This window comes from Macrobrachium nipponense, chromosome 25, assembly GCF_015104395.2.
Source record: "Macrobrachium nipponense isolate FS-2020 chromosome 25, ASM1510439v2, whole genome shotgun sequence".
NCBI classification, from domain to species: Eukaryota; Metazoa; Arthropoda; class Malacostraca; order Decapoda; family Palaemonidae; genus Macrobrachium; species Macrobrachium nipponense.
The window spans coordinates 11,563,615-11,576,024 of NC_087214.1; positions in this window are offsets into that span (position 1 = coordinate 11,563,615).

Below are 12,410 nucleotides of genomic sequence, written 5' to 3' on the forward strand. Positions count from 1 at the left end.
TCTTCACTGCTCTTTGACTCTCCAAATACTTAGCATTTTGTCAAAACCCCGAAATGTGTAGCCCCAAAGGTCCACCCTTTGCAAAATATCTCGCGCCCGCCACAAATCCACATTCCTCCGCAAACGTCTTTTCCCCCAACCCGAGTGCTGTGTCAATGTTTGCAACTGCCGGCCTTCGTGGCTGTATATAAAGTATTTCGGGTCTCGCCAAAGTATATTTTTGCCCTTCGCGGCGTCACAGACACAGAAAAATATACACACAGGGGAGTGTATTTTCGCAATTTTGCTCAATTTGAAGTTATCCCTTCTCAGAAGGCGAAGTCTTTGTTGAAAAATAAATGCATATTTCTACGGTACGTTTAGTTTATGTTACACATTTGCTGGATAAAACTTTCATGAGTAAATTGATTGTGATTCTGAAATTTTATGAAGTAACACTACGTTTTACTTTTTTTCAGATAGGATCTTGCAACTTGGGTAAGAGCGGGTAAAGCAACTGACAAAATCCAACAGAAAAAAATAAAAAATGAAAACTCAGAAATACCTAAAAATTAAAAGGGAAATGACTCAAGTTTTGACGAAGACCAAACATAAAGCTCTACCCCAAGATTATCACATACAAATAGGCAGAAGAAGAGGAGGAAGACAAGATGGTAAACAGTGGAAAGAAGACAGCGAGGCATCTTTCGTTTAATAAATATTCCAGTCCAAAATCTAATTTAGGTAAGGGTCCATCCATGTACGTCCTCCTGACCTTTAACTCCAAAATAAATGAGGAAAGACTGAAATACTGTTAAAAGCTAACTCGAAGAGACATGTCGATAGATTTATTGAATGAGGTTAATACTATGGGTGAAAATATACCTTGAGAAGACTTAAAGATTTTGTGATGTGATAAGATTTCAAAAATTAAGAAAATGCTATGGATGAAAATTACCTTGAGATTCATGTGGGAATTTGGAATTTTGATAATACAATTGAGAACCATCTCTCTCTCTCTCTCTCTCTCTTCTCTCTCTCTCTCTCTCTGTCTCTCTCTAAGAGAAAGAATGAACGACCTCCCCAACATAACATATTACTTCATTTGAGTGATCTCGGTTCCTTCCTTCCCAATTCGTTCCGGACTATTTCTCTTTCCCTGATTCTTTCTATTATTTCCTTTTTCCCTTCAGCGAGAAACCTTAAAGAAATATGAGAGAGAGAGAGAGAGAGAGAGAGAGAGAGAGAGAAGAGAGAGAGAGAGAGAGGGGGGGGGGGGGGGGGCGGAGAACTGGGGGGGGGGGGGGGGCGGAGGAACTGGATCCTTGACCAGCTACAATCAGTCTTATGGGAGGAGGCAAAAAAAACCTAGCAGGTAGGGGAATTTGAGCAGTATAGCAAAGACGTAGGGAGAAATTTTGTAAGGGGGCAGCCCCACAAGTTCTTAACTGTGAGGCCACTGGATTATTTCTGTTGTTGCTTAATTGCCTATTGTCTTTCAATTCTTCTTCTGAAGAACACAAGTGTTTCAATATGTTTTGTTATGTTTTTATTTTATTTCTTTCCTCTTGCATTAAACGGCCGAGATCTTTCTTGAGCTTTAATAAGGAAAGTATCAAGACAAAGGTTTTCTTCTTCTTCTTCTTCTTCTTCTTCTTCTTCTTCTTCTTCTCGAAACTTTGTTAAATTTGACTTCCTCCTCCTCCTCCTCCTCCTCCAAGTCTTCCCGATTTTTCTTTCCTTTCGATGGAGAAAAGTTTTAGCTTCTACCATGATAGTTAATCTCTCTCTCTCTCTCTCTCTCTCTCTCTCTCTCTCTCTCTCGTTTACTGGGATTTCTTAGGTCTAATGTTCTCACGACCACTAACAAAGGAACTTATTATTATAAGCTCAGCATACTGTAAAGCGCTAGCAGTCTACAGACCTACACAGAGAGAGAGATAATTTTAAAAGGTGCATCCAACATCGTCTATGTAAGATAACTATTGATTTAGTTTAAGAAACCACAAGGCTTTTACCCTGAAACCGTATTTTTTAAAAACAGAGGTTTAATACGTTAAACACTGTTTGCCTGGGGGGTTTTTATCGAAAAACCTTTATATTAAAAAACACTCACTGACTTTAAAATATTGCACACTGTTTAAGTTGAAGCTCCTAGAGAGCTCTTCACGGGCTATTTCACCTCAATAAGGATTTGAAGATTTTTCACTTCAACCGTCGTCCTCGGTTAACTGCCTAGACTCATATAATGGGGGCTGGGGGGGGGCATCGATACGTTAAATCATTAATGCAAAAAAAGGTTTATATTTGGTTACAACCTGCCAAATGATTCCTTTTTCATTCTAGACAAAAAAGAATAATAATGATTATTTCATTTGTTAAGCCTCTTTTTCCTTCCCACTTACTACAAAAATGATAGATAGAGAGAGAGAGAGAGAGAGAGAGAGAGAGAGAGAGAGAGAGGACTACGTTAAATTCTTTTTACTTTGATAAAAGAGAAGAGAATCCGATAATTGTTACAATCGTTACAGTCAAAATCAGTTCACAAATATTGTCATTACAGACTCGATGATTATCGTTTCCTCCGAATATAATGACAGAAACGTTTATCTCTTTTATTCTTCATACATTCTCATTAAATCCACTGTCTATATCCACTATAACCAAACAAAATTCGAATGAATTCCTCTCAAACTCGTCCAGAAGCGTCAAATGAATCTCTAACTCTTCCTGAAGCCTCAAATGGATCTCTAACGTTTCCTGAAGCCTCAAATGAATCCCTCTATAACTCTTCCTGAAACCTCGAATGAATCCCTCCCTAACTTATCCGGAGGCCTCAAATGAATCCATCTCTAACTCTTCGTGAAGCCTCGTATGAATCTATAACTTTTCCTGAAGCCTCGAATGAATCCCTCTCTAACTCTACCTGAAGCCTCAAATGAATCTCTAACTCTCCCTGAAGCCTCCAATGAATCTCTAACTCCTCCTGAAGCCTCATATAATTCCCTCTCTAACTCTTCCTGAAGCCTCGAATAAATCTTTAATTCGTCCTGAGGCCTAGAATGAATCCCTCTCTAACTCTTCCTGAAGCCTCGAATGAATCCCTCTCTATCTCTTCCTGAAGCCTCGAATGAATCTCTCTCTATCTCTTCCTGAAGACTTAAATGAATCCCTCTCTATCTCTTCCTGAAGACTTAAATGAATCCCTCTCTAACTCTTCCTGAAGCCTCAAATTAATCTCTATCTCTACCTAAAGCCTCAAATAAAACTTTAACTCTTCCTGAAGCCACGAATGAATCTTTAACTCTACCTGAGGCCTCAAATGAATCCCTCTCTAACTCTTCCTGAAGCCTCGAATGAATTTCTCTCTAACTCTACATGAAGCTTCAAATAAATCCCTCTCTAACTCATCCTGAAGCCTCAAATAAGTCTTCAACTCTTTCTGAAGCCTCGAATGGATCCCTCTCTAACTCTTCCTGAAGCCTCAAATGAATCTCTAACTCTTCCTGAAGCCTCGAATGTATCCCTCTCTAACGCTTCCTGAAGCCTCGAATGAATCCCTCTCTAACTCTTCCTGAAGCCTCAAATGAATCCCTCTCTAACTCTTCTATCTATTCCTGAGGCCTCGAATGTATCCCTCTCTAACGCTTCCTGAAGCCTCAAATGAATCCCTCTCTAACTCTTCTATCTATTCCTGAGGCCTCAAATAAATCCCTCTCTAACTCATCCTGAAGCCTCAAATAAATCTTCAACTCTTTCTGAAGCCTCGAATGGATCCCTCTCTAACTCTTCCTGAAGCCTCGAATGAATCCCTCTCTAACCCTTCCAGAAGCCTCAAATGTATCTCTTATGAAGCTCTAACTCTTCCTGAAGCCTCGAATGAAACTTTAACTCTTTCTGAAGCCACGAATGAATCTTTAACTCTACCTGAGGCCTTAAATGAATCCCTCTCTAACTCTACCTGAAGCCTTGAATGAATTCCTCTCTAACTCGTCCTGAAGCCTCGAATGAATCTTTAACTCTTTCTGAAGCCTCGAATGAATCTCTAACTCTACCTGAAGCCTCGAATGAATCCCTCTCCAACTCTTCCTGAAGCCTCGAAAGAATCCCTCTCTATCTCTTCCTGAAGCCTTGAATGAATCCCTCTCTAACACTTCTTGAAGCCTCGAATGAATCCCTCTCTAACTCTTCTTGAAGCCTTAAATGAATCGTTAATTCTTCCTGAGGCCTAGAATGAATCCCTACCTAACACATCTTGAAGCCTTGAATGAATTCCTCTCTAACACTTCTTGAAGCCTCGAAAGAATCCCTTTCTATCTCTTCCTGAAGCCTTGAATGAATCCCTCTCTAACACTTCTTGAAGCCTCGAATGAATCCCTCTCTATCTCTTCCTGAAGCCTCAAATGAATCTTTAATTCTTCCTAAGGCCTAGAATAAATCCCTACCTAACACTTCTTGAAGCCTTGAATGAATCCCTCTCTAACACTTCTTGAAGCCTCGAATGAATCCCTCTCTAACTCTTCTTGAAGCCTAAAAACGAATCTTTAATTCTTCCTGAGGCCTAGAATGAATCCCTGTCTAACTCTTCTTGAAGCCTCAAATGAATCTTTAATTCTTCCTGGGGCCTAGAATGAATCCCTCTCTATCTCTTCCTGAAGCCTTGAATGAATCCCTCTCTCTCTTCCTGAAGCCTCCAATGAATCCCTCTCTATCTCTTCCTGAAGCCTCAAATGAGTCCCTCTCTATATCTTCCTGAAGCCTCGAATGAATCCCTCTTTAACTCTTTCTGAAGCCTCGAATGAATCCCTCTCTAACTCTTCCTGAGGCCTCAAATGAATCTCTAACTCTTCCTGAAGCCTCAAATGAATCCCTCTCTAACCCTTCCTGAAGCCTCAAATGTATCTCTAATTCTTCCTGAAGTCTCAAATGAATCTCTACCTCTTCCTGAAGCCTCAAATGAATCCCTCTCTCACTCTTCCTGAAGCCTCGAATGAATCCCTCTTTAACTCTACCTAAAGCCTAAAATGAATCTCTAACTCTTCCTGAAGCCTCGAATGATTCTCTAACTCTTCCTGAAGCCTCAAATGAATCCCTCTCTAACTCTTCCTGAGGCCTCAAATGAATCTCTAACTCTTCCTGAAGCCTCGAATGAATCCCTCTCTAACTCTTCCTGAAGCCTCGAATGAATCCCTCTCTAACTCTACCTGAAGCCTAGAATGAATCCCTCTCTAACTCTTCCTGAAGCCTCGAATGAATCCCTCTCTAACTCTACCTGAAGCCTAGAATAAATCCCTCTCTAACTCTTCCTGAAGCCGGAAGAATCCCTCTCTAACTCTAATTGAAGCCGAATGAATCCCTTCCTCAACTCTTCCTGAGGGCTCAAAGAAATCTCTAACTTCTCCTGAAGCCTCGATGAAATCCCTCCTCAATAACTCACCTGAGCCCTAGGAATGAATCTCTCTAACTCTTCCTGAAGCCTCGAATGATTCTCTCTAACCTCTCCTGAAGCCTCGAAGATCCTCTAATCTTCCTGAAATCTCAAAATGAATCTCTACCTCTTCCTGAAGCCTCGAATGATTCTCTAACTCTCCCTGAAGCCTCAAAAGAATCCCTCTCTAACTCTTCCTGAAGCCTCGAATGAATCCCTCTTTAACTCTACCTAAAGCCTAAAATGAATCTTTAACTCTTCCTGAAGCCTCGAATGAATCTCTAATTCTTCCTGAAGCCTCGAATGAATCCCTCTTTAACTCTACCTAAAGCCTAAAATGAATCTTTAACTCTTCCTGAAGCCTCGAATGAATCTCTAATTCTTCCTGAAGCCTCGAATGATTCTCTAACTCTTCCTGAAGCCTCAAATGTATCTCTAATTCTTCCTGAAGTCTCAAAGAATCTACCTCTTCTGAAGCTCAAAGAAGCCTCTAAACCCTCTCTGAAGCCTCGAATGAATCCCTCTCTAACCTCTTAACCTGAAGTCCTCGAACCTGAATCCCTAACTACCTCTACCAATGAACCTAAGCCTCGAATGAATCCGCCTCTACTCTACTGAAGCCTCGAATGAATCCCTCTCTAACTCTACCTGAAGCCTAGAATGAATCCCTCTCTAACTCTTCCTGAAGCCTCGAATGAATTCCTCTCTAACTCTTCCTGAAGCCTCGAATGTATCTCTAATTCTTCCTGAAGTCTCAAATGAATCTCTACCTCTTCCTGAAGCCTCGAATGATTCTCTAACTCTCCCTGAAGCCTCAAAAGAATCCCTCTCTAACTCTTCCTGAAGCCTCGAATGAATCCCTCTCTAACTCTTCCTGAGGCCTCAAAAAATAAATTCTCTAACTCTCCTGAAGGGGGGGCCTCAAAAAATGTATCTCTAATAATTCTCCTGAAGTCTCAAATGATCTCTACATCTCCTGAAAGCCTCGAATGATAACTCTAACTCTCCCTGAAGCCTCAAATGAATCCCTCGCTAAACATCTTCCTGAAGCACGAAGAATGAACTCCCTAACTAAGCCTCTACCCTAAAGCCTAAAATGAATCTTTAACTCTTCCTGAAGCCTTGAATGAATCTCTAACTCTTCCTGAAATCTCGACTGATTCTCTAACTCTTCCTGAAGCCTCAAATGAATCCCTCTCTAACTCTTCCTGAGGCCTCAAATGAATCTTTAACTCTTCCTGAAGCCTCGAATGAATCCCTCTCTAACTCTACCTGAAGCCTAGAATGAATCCCTCTCTCTCTTCCTGAAGCCTCCAATGAATCCCTCTCTATCTCTTCCTGAAGCCTCAAATGAGTCTCTCTCTATATCTTCCTGAAGCCTCGAATGAATCCCTCTCCAACTCTTCCTGAAGCCTCGAATGAATCCCTCTCTAACTCTTCCTGAGGCCTCAAATGAATCCCTCTCTAACTCTACATTAAGCCTCAAATGAATCCATCTCTAACTTCTTCCTCGAAGCCTCGAATGAAATCCCTCTCTAACTCTACCTGAAGCCAGAAATGAATCCCTACTGCTAATCTTCATTCCGATCAAACGAATCCCTCCTCTAACTCTACTGAAGCCTAGAATTCCTCCCTCTCCAACCTCTTCCTGAAGCCTTCGAATGAATTCCCTTCTAACTTCCCTAACTTGAAGCCTCGAAAAGTAATCCCTCTCTAAACTCTTTCCTGAAGGCCTCAAATAAATCTCTAAAACTCTCCTGGAAGCCTCGGAATGGAATCCCTCTTCTAACTGTCTACCTGAAAGCTAAAAGAATGAATCCCTTCTCTAACTCTTCCTGAAGCCTCGAAAATTGAATTCCTCTCTAACCTTCTTCCTGAAAGCTCGAATGATTCTCAACTCTCCCTGAAAGACTCAAAAGAATCCTCTCTAACCTCTTCCTGAAGCCCCTCGAACGAATGAATCCCTCGTTAGACCTCCTACCTAAAGCTAAAAATGAATCTTTAACTCTCCGGAAAGCCTCAAATGTAATCCCTTCAATCTTCTGAAGTCTCAAATGAAATTTACCTTTTCCTGAAGCCTCGAATGATTCTCTAAACCTCTCCCTGAAGCCTCAAAGGAATCCCTCTCTACTCTTCCTGAAGCCTCGAATGAATCCCTCTTTAACTTATACCATGAAGCCGTCAAATGAATCCCCTCTTTAACCTCTTCCTGAAAGCTTCGTAATGAATCCCTCTAACTACTTCCTAAATCATCGAAGCCTCAAATGAAATTCCCTCTTAAAACTCTCCTGAAAGCCTCGAAATGAATGCCCTCTCAACTCCTCCGAAGCCTCCTTCCATGAAGGCCCGTTAAATCTTCAAATGGCGGCCTCCCAAAATTTGAATCCCTCTTTGCCAATTTTACTGAAGGCCTTCGAATGAATACCCTCTTACTCAACTCCTAGGCCTCAAATGAACCCGTCCTATCAACACTTGTTCAATGAAGCCCTTCAAATATCAATCTAACTTCCTTGATGAAGCCTCAGAAGGAAATCCCCTTTCTAACTCTTACCTGAAGGACCTCGAAATGAATCCCTCTCCTAACTCCCTACCTGAAGCCTCGAATTGAATCCCTCTCTCTAACTTCCTACATTGAAGCCTCAAATGAACTCCACTCTCTAACTCTTCCTGAAGACCTCCGTAATGAATCCCTCTTAACTCTTCCTGGAAAGCCATCGAATGAATCCCTCCTGTAACTCTTCCTGAAGCCTACGGAATGAATCCCCTTCTCTAACTGTACATTGGAAGGCCTTGCAAACTGAATCCCTTCTAACTAACTTACCTGAAAAGGCCTCGCCCAAATGAATCGCCCTCTCTTAACTACTTCCCGAATCCTCGAAGAATCCACTCTCTAAACTCTACCAGAAAGCCTCAATGAAGCCCTAACTTACCTCCTTCCGAAGCCATCGAATGAATCCCGTCTCTAACCTCCTACATTAAGCCTCAAACATGAATCCCTTCTTCTAACTCTTCCTGAAGCCTCGAATGAACTTCGCTGACTCTCAACTCTTCCTGAAGCCTCAAAATGAAATCCCTCGTTCAAAACTCTTCCGGGGCCCTCAAATGAATCCCTCTTTAACGTTTTTACTGAGGCTTCGAAAAATGGAGTTACCTCTTTAAATCCCTCACCCGGAAGGCCCTCAAATGGACCCGTCTCTAACTCTTCCCTGAAGCCTCAAATGAATCTAACTCTCCTTGAAGCCATCGAAAATAAATTCTTTAACTTTTAAGTGTACCTGAGGCCTCAAATGAATCCCTCTCCTAACTCTACCTGAAGCCTCGATTGAATCCCTCTCTAACTCTACCTGGAGGTTGCCTCAAATGAATCCCTCTCTAACTATTCCTGAAGCCTCATATGAATCTCTAACTCTTCCTGAAGCATCGAATGAATCCCTCTGTAACTCATCCAGAAGCCTCGAATGAATCCCTCTCTAACTCTACCTGAGGCTTCAAATGAATCCCTCTCTAACTCTACCTGAAGCCTCGAATGAATCCCTCTCTAACTCTTCCCGAATCCTCGAATGAATCCCTCTCTAACTCTACCAGAAGCCTCAAATGAATCCCTCTATAACTCTTCCTGAAGCCTCGAATGAATCCCTCTCTAACTCTACCTGAAGCTTCAGATGCATCCCTCTCTAACTCTTTTTCAAGCCTCGAATGAATCTCTAACTCTTCCTGAAACCTCAAATGAATCTTTAACTCTTCCTGAAGCCTCGAATGAATGTCTAACTCTCGGTGAAGCCCTGAATGAATCCCTCTCTAACTCTTCCTGAAGCCTCAAATAAATATCTTACTCTTCCTGAAGCCTCGAATGAATCCCTCTCTAACTCATCCTGAACCCTCAAATGAATCTCTAACTCTTCCTGAAGCCTCGAATTACTCTCTTTCTAACTCATCTGGAGGCCACAAATAAATCCCTTTCTAACTCTTCCTGAACCTTCAAATGAATCTGTAACTCTTCCTGAAGCCTCAAATGAATCCCTCTCTAAATCTTACTGAGGCCTCGAATGAATACCTCTCTAACTCACCCGGAGGCCTCAAATGGATCCCTCTCTAACTCTTCCTGATGCCTCAAATGAATCTAACTCTTCCTGAAGCCTCGAATGAATCTTTAACTCTACCTGAGGCCTCAAATGAATCCCCTCTCTCAACTCTACTGAAGCTAGAATGAACCCTCCTATAACTCTACCGAAAGCCTCAAATGAATCCCTCATCCAACTCTTCCGAACCTTAAAGAACTGAACTCTTTCTGAAAGCCTCGACATGACTCTCTAACTCTTCCGAAGCACTCAAATGAATCCCTCTCTAACTCTCCTTGAAGCATCATAGAATCTATACTCTTCCTGAAGGCATCAAAGAATACCCTCCCAAACTCTTCCGAAGCCTCAAATGAACTCAACTCTTCCTTAAGCCTCGAACGAATCCCTCTCTAACTCGACCTGAGGCCTCAAATGAATCCTTCCTAATCATCCTGAAGGCCTCAAATGAATCTCGAAAATCTTCCTGAAGCTCAAGTGAATCCCTCTCAACGTAAACTTTCCTGAAGCCTCATATGAATCTATAACTCTTCCTGAAGCCTCAAAGAATCTCTAACTCTTCCTGAACCCTCAAAGGAATCTCTATCTCTCGAAGCCTCAAATGAGTCCTCTCTATATCTTCCTGAAGACTCGAATGAAATCCCTCTTTAACTCTTTCCTGAAGCCTCGAATGAATCCCTCTCTAACTCTTCTGAGGCCTCAAATGAATCTCTAACTCTTCCTGAAGCCTCAAATGAAATCCCTCTCTAACCTTCCTGAAGCCTCAAAGAATATCTCTAATTCTTCCTGAAAGTCTCAAATGAAATCTCTACTCTTCCTGAAGCCTCGAATGAATCCCTCTCTAACTCTACCTAAAGCCTCAAATGAATCCCTCTCTAACTCTTCCTGAAGCCTTAAATGAATCTTTAACTCTTTCTGAAGCCTCGAATGACTCTCTAACTCTTCCTGAAGCCTCAAATGAATCCCTCTCTAACTCTTCCTGAAGCCTCATATGAATCTATAACTCTTCCTGAAGCCTCAAATGAATCCCTCTCTAACTCTTCCTGAAGCCTCAAATGAATCTCCAACTCTTCCTGAAGCCTCGAACGAATCCCTCTCTAACTCTACCTGAGGCCTCAAATGAATCCTTCTCTAACTCTTCCTGAAGCCTCGAATGACTCTCTAACTCTTCCTGAAGCCTCAAATGAATCCCTCTCTAACTCTTCCTGAAGCCTCATATGAATCTATAATTCTTCCTGAAGCCTCAAATGAATCCCTCTCTAACTCTTCCTGAAGCCTCAAATGAATCTCTAACTCTTCCTGAAGCCTCGAATGAATCCCTCTCTAACTCTACCTGAGGCCTCAAATGAATCTTTCTCTAACTCTTCCTGAAGCCTCAAATGAATCTTTAATTAGCTCTTCCTGATGCCTCAAATGAATCTCTAACTCTTCCTGAACCCTCAAAGGAATCTCTATCTCTTCCTGAATCCGAGAGAGAGAGAGAGAGAGAGAGAGAGAGAGAGAGAGAGAGAGAGAGAGAGAGAGAGAGATAAGTAAGCCATTTCTTCCTCAGAGGAGGGAGCCCCTTGAGACGAAGTTCTGATGAGTCATAACATCTCCTGAAGACCGTTCCTCCTTTGCAGAATCTTCCCTTCAGGAGAAGAACGTACTGTCGGCCAAAAAACTCATGGCAGAGTTTCATAATTTTTCGTTCACCTGCCTGACGCAAGATTCATGCCTTATTTATCGATTTTTCTTTTCAAAGATGGAAGAAATCATATGTAATGACGTTAAAAACAGTCACTGATATCTTTAGAACATTGTTATGTTATTGTGTAAAACTATTTTCCATATACCAAAATTAACGTGAACGAAACGAAGTGATAAAAAACGTCATATCAAAACCATAGATATACATTACCAAATAGATAGGAGACACCTATCACTAGTAGTATCGCATAAACTTAGTCGTTAAATTATCATTTCAATATTAAGTTGAAGGTAGTTGAACTATTCCATTTGTTAAATTTTATAGAAAACATTGGAATCTCACAAAATGCTATCAAATTTAAAAACAAAAAGAAAAAAGAACGATATCCTAACAGTGTGAACCAGGCGACCTCACTCTATTGCTTTTGATGTTATGTCATTTATCGGTCTAAGAAACATCCCTCGATGAGCGAGAGACAATTATTGCACTGCATTCGGTGCAAGTTCCTGTTGGAGAGATATCAAGAAAGCTTAATAAACCGGAGAGAATCATACATAGATGAATCAAATTGTTTAAAGAACGGCAAAATTTAGAACATGGGCCCAGAGGTGGAACACCTCAAAGCACCACAAGAGAGCAAGTCAATATAGTAGTGTAAACGTTGCTGAGCAACATTCATTTGTGAATTTTGAATTCTAGTGCATCGTCACGACATTGCTGAACCAGGAATCATGACTAACTCTACGCTTATGACTGGTGTCTGATGAATACTTTAGATGGAGAGGAAGAGATTTTTAAATCTACACTTGAAATCTTTGATAGGTGTCTAATGAATAAGTCTAATGAATAAGCAAACTTATCTTTGATGGATGAGAGATTCAGTTAGCCTTATTCTCTTTGTGTTTTGTTTTTTATCGGTGGCCAGTGAATACCACGGATAGGGAGGGAAACAGTTTCAATGCATTTTTTTCTTCAAAACCTAAAGAATACATTTTATTGGGAGATACTTTATTAACATCGGCTTATCCTTCCATCACTCCTATACGTCACCTCCGCTCTCTTCTCCATCTCAGGTTACTCGATCCGACGAACTCGTATCGCATGAAAGCATCACTAATGATAACGGTTATTTTAAAATTCCCCGCATCGACAACGGACGCCTTAAAATGGATGTTTATAAAATATTTTCTGTTCAAAGAAACTATCTTTTCATCCCCAAAAAATCCCCAGAGCATAC